The sequence below is a fragment of the Corvus hawaiiensis genome, chromosome 1 (genome assembly GCF_020740725.1).
Source record: "Corvus hawaiiensis isolate bCorHaw1 chromosome 1, bCorHaw1.pri.cur, whole genome shotgun sequence".
Taxonomy (NCBI): Eukaryota; Metazoa; Chordata; class Aves; order Passeriformes; family Corvidae; genus Corvus; species Corvus hawaiiensis.
The window spans coordinates 29247917-29260283 of record NC_063213.1 but is presented as its reverse complement, the minus strand read 5'-3'; the positions used below and the strand labels follow the sequence as shown (position 1 = coordinate 29260283).

General features: G+C 35.2%; 1 protein-coding gene across 1 annotated transcript in view; it reads right to left on the bottom strand.

The window, feature by feature from the left end:
• The window catches only part of CNTNAP2 (contactin associated protein 2), a 1047411-nt gene that overhangs the window by 711036 nt on the left and 324008 nt on the right, over nucleotides 1–12367 (bottom strand). The window lies entirely within an intron of this gene.

Genomic DNA, 12367 nt, shown 5'->3' with positions numbered 1-12367 from the left:
TTTGTATGATATAAATCAGAATTAAGAGAAATGGCTTAGGATTTTTCAAATACATAATTAATGTACTGCCTTTTGTTTAGTATTGTAGGTATTTCAACAGATGGAAGAAATATGTAGCTTAAATTACTCATTTACTTCACAGGTAAAACTAAAAAAAAGCCTTAGCCTACACCAGTAAGCCTAACTAGTCTTTTTAAACACATGCACTGCAGCACAGTCTCTGCTGTAAGTGGAAACACCCTCAATTTATGTATTTAGAAAGCATTAGGTCGCCATAGGTGGTCCTCAATAGGTCTAAATACGCGTAAGCAGCATATTTAATGCTCAGCAACAACACCTAGTTCTGGTACAATTAAAAACCAGTAATTTGGTCACACTGGATCACACATGGAGACCAAATTAATCCTACCTTCTAAAGAAGAACTTTAAGGGGGAAAAAAAGGATTGTGAGTGAATCAAGTAATATATCACACAATTCTCCTAAACTGTGCAGTCTCATGTAATGAAAAATAAAATTACTTTCACAGAAACAGAAACTGAAACACAGAAATACAGAAGAACATTCATTCAGGAATCAGTATTTTGACATTTAACAAAGAAAATAAGTGTCCTTTACAAATCTCTGAGTTAACAAACATTAAAGGAAAAACAAAATCCACAAAAGCACAAGCAAGAGTAAAGGGCAGATGCTTTGCACTGAATTAAAGGACAATTCCAATAACTTTTAAATTCGCTACCACAGTATTTAATGATGGAATTTTGACAAGGGAAGATAAACGGTTTGAAACATGATTGTTTATACCACAAACCAGAAAGATCGATTTCCTCCTCCCTCTGCTTTGGCTGCAGCATGTTTGGTCAGAAGCCCGCAGTCGGGTACGCCTCCCATCACACCTCTCCAGCAGCACACCAGGGCTGCACACACCTCTGCCTGGGAGCAGGGATGTGGCACAGAGGAAAGGTCTGTGTCTGCAGATCCTGGGTGCCGGGTTGCTTTTATTTCAGCCAAAGTAGTACAAGGTTAAAGCTAACAATAGAAGGTAGCAGCAGACTGCCACAATTGCCAATTTTTGTCCTAAGTGCCACAATCATATAAACACAGAACTACTTGACAAAGCTTTTCTCAATTATTTTTTAATCCATCCGTATATTTTCTATAGATCATAATAACTTTGCAACTTGGAAACTGCTTGTGCTGCTGCTTCTTTATTAGTGTTGCCTAGCTATAGAGACTTGAAGGCATTTGTCATTAATCCTGTTGTCTAGGTAAAAATGGAATGAAACATTTAAAAGCAGAACAACAGATAATCAGAAGTTTTTGAAAATACAAACCAAAATCTCTTTATAGTATTTTTCTATGCTTATATTACATAATATTTAGTGTTAAGGAAAAACATATATTCTCATCAGTAATGAAAGCTAAGATTGAACATGTGCCTTTGTTCTGTTTCCTGAGGGTTTTTTAATATATTTTGTAAAGAAAATTGTTAGGTTTATACAATTTTCTGCCACTCATAGCTTCAAACTGGGGTGGGAAGAAAAACCTGCATCTTCCTGGAAAAATATTAGCAATATAAAAACTTAGTTACAAAAAATGTGTTCTATTTATGCAATTTGATTTATTTCTAAATATAATGGGAAGCTACTGCTTACTATAGTCTAGAAAAACCTGTTAAATAAAAGATCTATCTTAAAACATAAATAAAATTTTAAAAACTTATTTTAAAAATGTGAGCAAACTCTTCGTTTCTGCCATAGAAATAAACGTAGAATTTTGATATTGAGCTTAGAAACATGACAGATGAAAAAAACCTCTCCCAACAATAGAAGTTCATCAGAACTTCTGTTGTTTTACTGATTCCAGTAGCTATTGAGAAATCTCCTTTCAATTTGACAGCTGTTATATTTGTGCTACTATTGAAGATGCACAGAAGGAAATATGGAAAATTTATTTGGAATGAATACTAGTTTCTAAACCATTAATGGTCTGCCTTAGCTCTGTTTCACTAGCCCATACTCTTGGATTCAAAAAAACTAGACAGAGAAGCTTCACTTAGTTAAAAAAAAAAAAAAAAAAAATCCCACAGGAAGCATCCCTCTATTTGCCACTGTGGTCACAATTTTTACGGATAGTCATGAATATGCTTCATTTACTGTACATGTGCTTCTGAAGTGCTTAATCTGAACACTGATTTCTTAATTTGGTTGCAATCACCAATACAGTGGTGGGGGCTAAGAAAAACCCAGAGCTGATACAATTTGCCTTCATTTTTGTTTAGAACTGTAATCCTGTCCTATGTCTATTTTGACATACCAACTAACAGGAAAGGAAGAAATCTCACTTTCTTACTGCTTTAAAAAAAACAAACTTCCCAATCTGCCTGCTCATTTAGGCTTCAAAATATAGGAAACTCACCATAAATGTGTATGAATTATAGGGAAGGACTATATTTCAGATTAATAGACTTAAAAAAAATATTACATCTCATCAATAACTCATGACTTTAGGTCCAACAGAACAAAAGTTAAAAGACTGCTTACATAAGCTGGTATTTCTATCCCTATATGAAAGTTCCACTAAATATATTGCACTATTTAAACTTCCATCAGAATATGAAATACTCTTATACCACAGATTTAAGAGGAAAAAAAAAAGTCCTTGGGAACCTTTTGTTCTTCCAGCAGTTTTAGTTATTTCCTGCAGAATCCAATTTTTTACTTACTGTAACCAGAATCATATATACCTTCCTGTTACTGAGATATAATAGCCTTCCCCATATAAGTCAATGCACTGTGCCCTGTTAATCAATTACAGAGCACACTCTCCTGCCAGCATCGCAGCAGCAAAGGAATAAACTCTCTCCATACCATTTATCTCAGTGATACATTAACATCCAAGGCAGCTTAGGTCCATTTAAATGTTAACTTTTTGAAGCAAAAAGACACTTCCACTCCACTCTATTCTGTTTAGATCAAGAGAATTGATAACTTTGTCATAGGTATGATGACATTTGCTGCTCTGACATCCTTATTCAGAGGGAAATAACAGTATATGACCATCAAAAACAAGTCTCCTTAAGATTCAAATAATTAAATCAATGGAAGGAAGGCCTCATAATGTCATTAAACACAAATACAAAACATATGCAATCCCCAGTCTTCAAATTCCTCAAGGCCTAAAGATCATTGAAACAGAAGTGTGCTGTGCTCTTGCTCTGCTCTTACATGTTTTCTCAGGCACCTGGCTATTGGAAGCCAAAGAGCAGACGAGATGGATCTCTTGTCCTGTCAACTGCAACCTCTCATATTGCTGCTGTTCACATGCAACAAAACCAAGAAAGAATATCTACCCTTTTTTTCCTGTTTTACAGTCTATTTATAGTTTATTTTTATATCCTACCCATCACACTGGATAAACCAAAAAAGGCCTGTCTCCTATTTTGCCTGCAATTGCTTTAATTCCCACTTAGTAGTCTATGAACTATTTGGGGAATAGGGACTACATTATTTGAAGGAACAGCTCTTGATTGTAACACAAAGCAGACCATATACACACAAACTCTCTTATCAACCCTATAGGTTATTAAAGCTTATCCTCAGTATACCAGTGACTTCAGTGATTTTTGATGGGCAAAGCAGAATAAAATACCTTGATGCTTCACTTCACAGAAGTCTGTTCAAATGCTTCCTGATCGATAAACAGGTCACCTGTAAAGTTGCTGACATATCTTATCAAAGTAGTCTCAGTAGATGAAAAAAACAATCTGCAGTTCATCTGTGTCTTCTTGACATTTGTATCTAGCAGTAGGTTAGAATGCATACAAACTATCTAAAAATGTTAAGAAATGGGAACAGTATACATTTATAGTCACGGGTAGTTTTTAGTAACAATTTGGATCTCCCAGAAGCTCTTGCAAAGATTTTGTCAGCAAAGTAAAAAGAGAGCTATGATGTGTACAGTGGTTCTTAAAATGAAAAATATTTGGATACTGATAACTGGAACTCATCAGAAATAAGTGATGGTGACTTGCTAAGTATGCTTTTGAGTAAGAAAAGCTTTTACATCATATAGTCCAGTGTGCACTGAGTAACATACCTTTAAATAAATACCAAATCCCAAATCCACAAATTAGTCTCTCCTGCTTTAAAATTTTCAATCAAGATTTCCTATCAAATTATAATCTAGAATAACAGTTTTGCTGAAGGATAGATCTAAGACACAAACATGTCACCAATAAAAACTTTACTAAAAAAGTCTCCATATGTTATTTCAGAAGTGAAGAACTCAAAAGCTGGACAACTTAGATTCAAAAAGGCAAATGACTGCAATGTCAATATTACATTCCGAATTCACCATAATAAATTGCTAGTAGAATACAGAAGAGATGACTCAATCTGTAGCAGCATTGAAAAAATATGGATATTTATCCAAAGCCCTGACCCTCTAACTAAAACTCCTAATCAGTTCTCTTTTACACTAGACAAACAGAACATTTACAATACAAACCACAAAATCTGAACTATTAACAGTATATCCAACTCATTAATTATACAAGAATGCCTGTCAAGTCTAGGAGAAAAAAAGTTATACGCAATTTCAATCTTTACTTGTAACGCAAAAGGCTCCTGCTTTAAATATGAATTCCAATATAAATGTTAGGGAGCAAGGGAGAGAATCATATCATCTGGGTTTAATTTGTACTGTGTGCTAAATGCCAGTTTATCCTAAACACATTTTTCTCCTCCAGTTTGAATACGTAATTTCACTGTAGTGTGCTGAGGAGGAAGAATAAGCCACCAGGCACTTCTGAAAAGCAGTCATGAGGTTGCAAGGGCACTCTGAAATGTGGGTAATTACATATGGGAACTGGCATATCTCCAATGACAACCAATAGGAATATTAATGGGGCTGGTTTGGATTGCAGTGTATTATTATGCTGAGACAGCCACACTTTCTGTATAGCACAGGCAGGTTTTGTAATCCAAAATGAATGCTAGAATATACCAAGCTTAATTCACAAGCCTGTGTCTTATGCACTGTTTCAAATGAACTTTTAAAGGGATGCAAGCCAAAAATCAGGAGATACTTCAAAGCAGATCATCATCAATGGCAACCCCTTTAAAAATCAAACTTAGAAGCAGGTGTTATTGAAAGCAGGCTGTCACAAGCTTAATTTCAACCTTGGCCCTGTGTCACAACCCTGCTGTCCAGTATGATATACTTCTATACAAACTTCAGATCGTGTGGGACAGAAACACAGGTAATGGCTGAAAAAAGCCAGGTAGGGTATACCTCATGCTCCCAAGTACTTAAGTCAGTAAGAAATCAGTGAAGATTTTATCAAAGACCACCTTCTCTTATGGGGAAAGAAAATACTTGCCTGTTAGGTGTACTTGCCAGATATACCAGCCTTTGATACATTTGGAGTGGTTCAAACAAACAACCCAAAAGCCTTTTGCATGTTTTACTGTGCTTTTCTTGACTTGGAGGACAGTTTAAAGAAAACCCACCATAGACTGCTACTTCCTTTTTCTCTTTCTTAGGATAACAAGCTAACTTTACTCCTCCCCAAGTGTCTTGGACCTCTTTATCTAGATACTAAACAGGAATGATGACTGGTAGAGTAGAAGCTTAATTTTTCACCTTCTTTTGTCCCACCTATTTTCCATATTACAGAAGTTGGCAGTTTCTCCACATGACTGGCATTTCACAGAACACTCTTGATGGACTGTTAGAGAGCCAAATTCACATTCAGCTTCATGAGCAAATGAGTCTAAGTGTCACTGAAGCTTTGCTGTAAGCATTGCTAGAGCTCAGCTGTAATCGAAAAGATTAGAGCAGCTCATATTGATCGCCTGGGATGTTTCATATTCCCCTTCAAGTTGCATGCCACCAATAGAGGTAATACATTGTTGCTCAAAAAGGTTAACTGCTGCTGGAAAGGAAGAAAATGTAGCAACTATTTTTCCCCCTACAAGGTGAAGCCATAAATTACATTAATTCGGTGGTCTTCACAGAACCCTTAAGTATCAAGGTTACTTGCTTTGAAGTTTATATCAAGCTTTTCTTTAGAGCGTTTTAAGAAAAGGAACAAGTCTCAGGTAATGTTTTTTATGGCAGTTACTCTGAGCAGAGCAGTGGACAGGCAGTGAGATCTGTTTCTTTGTTCTGGTTCTGAATCAGGAGTTCATCTTTGGGCAATACTGGGTGCATCACCAGGACCATTTCTAAAAGCACATTTGGATGCCCAAAACCAGACTGTACTTTACAAGATTTTACAAAGTATCTTTTTACCTGAAACTTCATTTCTTTTACCTATTGACCAGTTTTTAGAGTAGCCAATGACTTATTAATCTGAAAGTCATGACAACCTTATTATTACTACATGGCTACACATTTTGATTCCTACAAATTAGCGTCCTATTCCATCACAAGCCCCAGGCTATTAATAAGTAAGAAAACTTTCTTGATTTGAGGAAATTTTAATAAACTTTTTTAAACATCCCTGAGAAACATTGGAAATGAAAATAACATAAGAATTGTATCAATGTGCAATGTACTATATGACTACTATGAGACATTTCTGGATTCATTGCTTTAATCAAGGGGCACACAACATAATCCACAGTACTCTTCACACTTCTGCCTTTAACCACTGAAAATGAGAAAAGGGTTAAAGCTAACATCATTAATTACTGTGATCTACAATTTACCCAGAGAGATTAGGTTTTATTTCTTAATTAAATTATTCAGTTTGGAATACTTTTAAGTATAAATGTATACAAAGCAGCCTCCTGAAACTCAAGTTTATCAAAATTTCAATGTTTCATAAAGGAAAACTAGAAAACGGTATCAAAAATTTGCCTAATTCAATTTTTCAGAAAAGTGCAATCAATTTAAATTCTGCATACATCAAAATGCATATTCAATTTAGTATTTTATATTTGGAAAGAACAAGGGACATTTGTTTATATTTATATTTAATAAAAATTAAATATATATCTAATTGTTTAGTAGAATTCAATTTCAAATTATTTAAAAGGTTCTTTTTATAGTATCTACGTTATATGGACGGTAAGACTACTTAGGCAGCTGGTGTTGGCTGGAGGTTGTGGTTGGATTTTGGGGTTTTTTTTGTTGGAAGAGAGTGGGCAGCAGACGTTTTTACATCACTCTAAAACAACAGCACATCTGGATTGCATTTGGTCTACTTTACAGTCTACAGTCCATTGAGAATTCATCAGATAATCCCACCCTTGCTACTGTGTCTTTTATGAACACATTTGTAAACTGTTTCACACCCTGTAAAACTCAGAGCTGTATGAGAAACCTGTCATGTTTTTTGCTCATTTAAAAAAGTCTCAACTACTCAGGTCAATGGCACCTGGAATAATTGAAAGTCAGTCAGTCTGGTTGTATGCTTGGGCTTTCATTAAACTGTCCTTAGTGCATAAGCAGTAGTAGACTATCAACTCTATGCAAAGTAAAACTCACCAATATTTCCATATTTTTGCATATCCAATCTGCAGATGCCTCTTCAGTTATTAACCTTCTGACATGCAAATATACTTCTTCACCTTTTCATTACTGAAAATACCTGAGCATTTTGAAGGAGTTTACAGCAAACGAAACTCCAGCTGACGTATCTTTACAAGTACATGTGATTTTTCACATACTGATGCCTATCTGAGTTAAGTATGAAGAAACCTACAGTCAGGTCACGTGAAGTTTTAGAGTAGCAGGCAGAAGGACTCATAATGATGAAGGAAAAGAATACTGAAAATCTTCAGAATTTATTCTTCAGTCTCATTTAAATTAAAATAATTTCATTAATTATCTAGCCTATGTTCCTCCTCTGTCAGTTTTATACCAACTAGTACCTTTTGTTTATTTGGAGGGGTGGGGTGGGTTTGTTTGTTTTGTGGTTTTTTTGGGGATTGTTTGCTTTTCTGGGTGTTTTTTTGGGTTTTTTTTGTTTTTTTTGTTTTTTTTGTTATTGGTTTGATATTGTTTGTTTTTCAGGACCTAGAGATAAGACACTAATAGATTTTTCTAAATATTTTTCTCAAACAGGTTTTTTCTTCATCATTGCTTTAGCAGGTTTCCATCTCTAAAATTAAGACTTTATCTCAAGCAAAAACAAAACATGGGGTTTTTTTTCCTCACGGTCCAACTTATTATAATGGTCCCTTTACTTTTAGCAGTTCTTTATCAACATAATTATTCTGAATTTAGAGATGTTACTCTAGGCTTTGCTAATTTAACCAAGATCAAAGCAACCAGGGAGTGACTTTAAAATTGCTGGACACTTCAACAATTAAAGCACTCCCACAGAAAGCCAAATGTTAATTCTCCAAACAGTATATCATAGGTACAGAAAACAAAAGATGTTTTAGTGTACAGAATGAATATCAAAGAATTTCACAAAATTATATTCAAAATATTTTATTATCACTAATGAGGCTATCTACCTACCTATGCACTGGTTAAGATGTTTACAAAAAGTCTTGTAAAGAAGTCAGCTCAGAGCAAACGCTGCAGATTCCTGTCTGAAGAAAACTACACTTTCCCTATAGCGGTTAGGAAGGAAACGCTGTTCCTAGCAGGCAGACACAATATTTAATACCATTAAGCATGCAAAGCACATTCCACCTTTGGTTAGATGAGGAACAAAATATAAAGTAGCAGGTTATGGAAAACTCAGCAGAGAATTGTCTCTCAATTTGCACAGCTGAAAGCCAATATCACTTAAGCCTAAAATCGGGGTTTTATTCAAAAACATTATTAATTCCATGCTTGTGCATGGTTGTTTACCTTCATAGCCCCTTTAGAGAAAACAGGTATGTCATATTTATTGCAGAAGCTATTATCAGAGAAGTTTATCAGTTGTCTACAGTTAGAAGTGATGATAGAAGCAAAAGCCAAAAGATGTGTGATCTATGAATTTAACAATATTATACTGACAGATTATTCTTTCCCTCTGTGCAAATGACAAATAAGGTCTAACTTTTGTTTCCTGCCTCTTCTGTAAAGATTGTCACCTCCAACTAAGAATAAAATATGTGCTTTCTCAATTCCTGTCACTGATGCTTGGGAGGATTAACTCTGATTGCATTTTGCAAACTCTTTTGTTAAAAAGCACACTTTCCCACATTTCTGAAGAAGTATCAAGTGACCACAGAATTGTCATAATACATCAATTTCACCAAAGCATCAATAAAGTATGCTGAAAAGGTATTTTTGCAGGTGAAAGAAGAATTACTTTTGATCTTTTTCCTTACTCTTGGACTAATGTAGGGCTTCCAAACCATGCTGATATATTTTTGGGGTTCTTTTAGGCCCAAAATCCTGGCTAGAATGGTGGCTAGGAAAGTAAGAACAACAACAAAAGAAATTGAGGAACATTTGATAACAGAAGAATGTGAACATAGTTTAGATTTCTGAACTTCGTTCTATCCTGTAGACTGACGAGCAAGCTGCGTTACAGCCGCCCTGTGAGACGCAGTATTCTCTGAGGCTTGTTGTACATACTGGGAAACTCAAACCAATTATACACCATGGCTGTGAATTTTGACACTGGAGGCCTAAATTTCTTACACTAGCACCTTGAAGAAAAGATATATATAAATCAGAGCAAGCTAACAAATGCTTTCATATGCTGGGAAAAAAAAAAAATCTGCAAGCTGATTCCAATGTGTTCAGCGTCCTTAAGCACACAAGCAACAGCATGTGGTACAAGGCAGTTTGGGACAGTACCTTCATAGGACACATTTTTTGGATGTGTTTCACCATATTCCTCAATGTTTGAAAGCACCTAGCATTTAATAATTAAAGGTAGAATGTTTCTTTATTTCCCTAGAGACTAAAGAAAATATCCCACCATTACGACACAAAGAGATGAAGATTTGCATAAATTTGTATATCTGAAGCTGAATAGAACATTTTTCTTTCTGACAGACTTACAAGTTGGATAGATGAGAATGTTTGATTCACAGGTGTAAAGTATTTATAGGATTTCTGCTTCTGACACAGGTCATGCCAGTCTGCTTGGATTCATGGTTTTCTAGTAGGAGTAAAACATGGGAGTAAAGTCAATGTTTAAACTAAGTGATTTAATGACAGCAGGAGAAAATTTCAAACACTTAAAAAAATCTGTATGAATGATAGGTCAATTCTTTTCTAAAATAGGATAGCTTAAGTGAGAAATATCATTCAAAAGTGCAACTTCCACTTTTGAAATGACATTCAGTTTTTAATTCCAGAAAATGTGGCGTGCCCAAACTCTAGGGGTTAGTTCTATATTCATGGGAGACAATAAAGTCTTGGGGGTGATGGTAAGGGTCTATGATAGTTTTATCATTAGTGGGAAGAGATATATATTTGGAGTGTTTCAGATCCTTCTATGTCCTTTTTAAAAAGGAATGAAATTCCAATGCAAAGAAAGCCAGAGTCAGCCTTTATTAATCCTTAGCAGAAGCATAGGAAGCAATATCAAACAATTGCACAATAAGATGCAGATTCAACTTTAAGTGTGGTTCAAGTGCATAAACCATGGCACTTATCAGGAAAATACATATCCAAATGTTAGAGCTCAGATTTTTTCAAAAGAAGGAATATTAGTAAATGACATGTCAGATCCTCCTGCAGGTACAACTTTACAGAGCAAGTTACCATTTGATTTGCTTCTTATTTTGTAGTTTTCCCTTCATTTTTAGGGAATCAAAACTAGTCATATGTCTAACACTCATGAAAAATTTTTATCATTTGGATTGAAGGGGGTTTCAGGGAGGAATAGACAACAATCAATCATTGTGTAGTGGTGTCTGGGTTTTGTTTTGGTAATAGGGTGATATTCAGTCAAAAAGGTACATCATCATCTACTGATATTTCCCAGAATACCTGAGCAAGTCATTATGCTAAATAAAACAAAGGGGCAAACACAAGAGATACAGAAGACCCCAATATTTTGAGATCCACACTCCTCTTAGTTTAAACTTTTTGGCTGCATTTCCTCTCTTGAAGCTACTGAGAGAAAAGGCTTCTTCCTTAAGCTTCTCTGCCCTAAGAACACCACAGGAAATGTACAATGTAACAGGCTCCTAAAGTATACAAAGAACTTTGTAGTTAAATGAATTTTGCTTCTTTCCAGCCTCCTCCCCCAAAAAAGCAAAAATGCATATGTCCTGTACAAAATAAACAAGCACTATGAACATTTCCAAAGAGCTACTTAACTGAAAAAATAATAAAAAAAAAAATCTACCCAGACTATAAAGTGCAAGTCAAAGGACATGGGCTGCCTATACTGATCAGTATTGATAATTGAGATCTTAATGGTTCTGCCATACTAGCAAAGATTGAAAAGAAAGGATGGAAGGATGATTCTGCACTTCTCCTACACCCAGTCTTTGCATTGCCCCAGGCAAAATTCGCCTGCCTTTGGGAACTAAGCATCCTCAAAAAAAAAAAAAAAATTCCATCCGTAGCAAAAGAGAGCATATGCCTTACTCATGCTTTTCTGGTGCATTACTGGGACAAGAGGAAGAAAGCTTTGGTTAGAAACAGAAGAGAAGAAAATGCAAAGTAGGCAAACCGGTTCTGAACGCACTGTGCATCAAAAACAATTTTCAAAGGGCTTAATCAAGAGTAGGGTTAGTATACCAAAGTTCCCTTTCACTGTGAAAGTATTACAATTCCAGGTAGCTTCGTGTGCTCCCAAAGTTTTGTGAGGCTTTTTTGTTTGTTTGTGGGTTTTTAAAAATCTCTCAGCTTTTCCCTGTGTACTTTTTGTCTCATCAGAAACTCTTAAATTAAGAAACACTCATTAAAGAGAATTGTAATGTAATTAATCTTAAAAGCTGGCTAGAAAGACGCTATATATATGATTTCTATAAGACAGATTTTCAAATATGGTATGTCACTGCATTCCTCTTCCTGATTTAAATTACCACACCCACCTTATTTTAATGTTCTGTGGAAATTCAAGCCAAAATATTTTACAACAGCCTTAGCTGTCCAGCTTATCCTGCTGTTCACATAGCATGCTTTGAATATAAGTTGTTGGGTTTTTCTAATCATCAAATGCAAACAGTATTGACAGCAGCAACACCTATTATTGTGTGTTCATTATCATGCACAGCTACAACTGAGGCATTTTTAAGACCGAGAGTATGTGATAATTATGCTTGGTACAACCTTATTATTACTACATGTTTAACATGTCAACAAAGGAACACAGCACAGTTAAATTAGCATATCTGAAAAATTAAGGTGTCTTATAATTATAGCCCATTCCCTCCAATTTTAATCAAATATCTGAATATTAAATTCCTAACATTACAGTTTACTACCTTTATCTGGATCATGAAC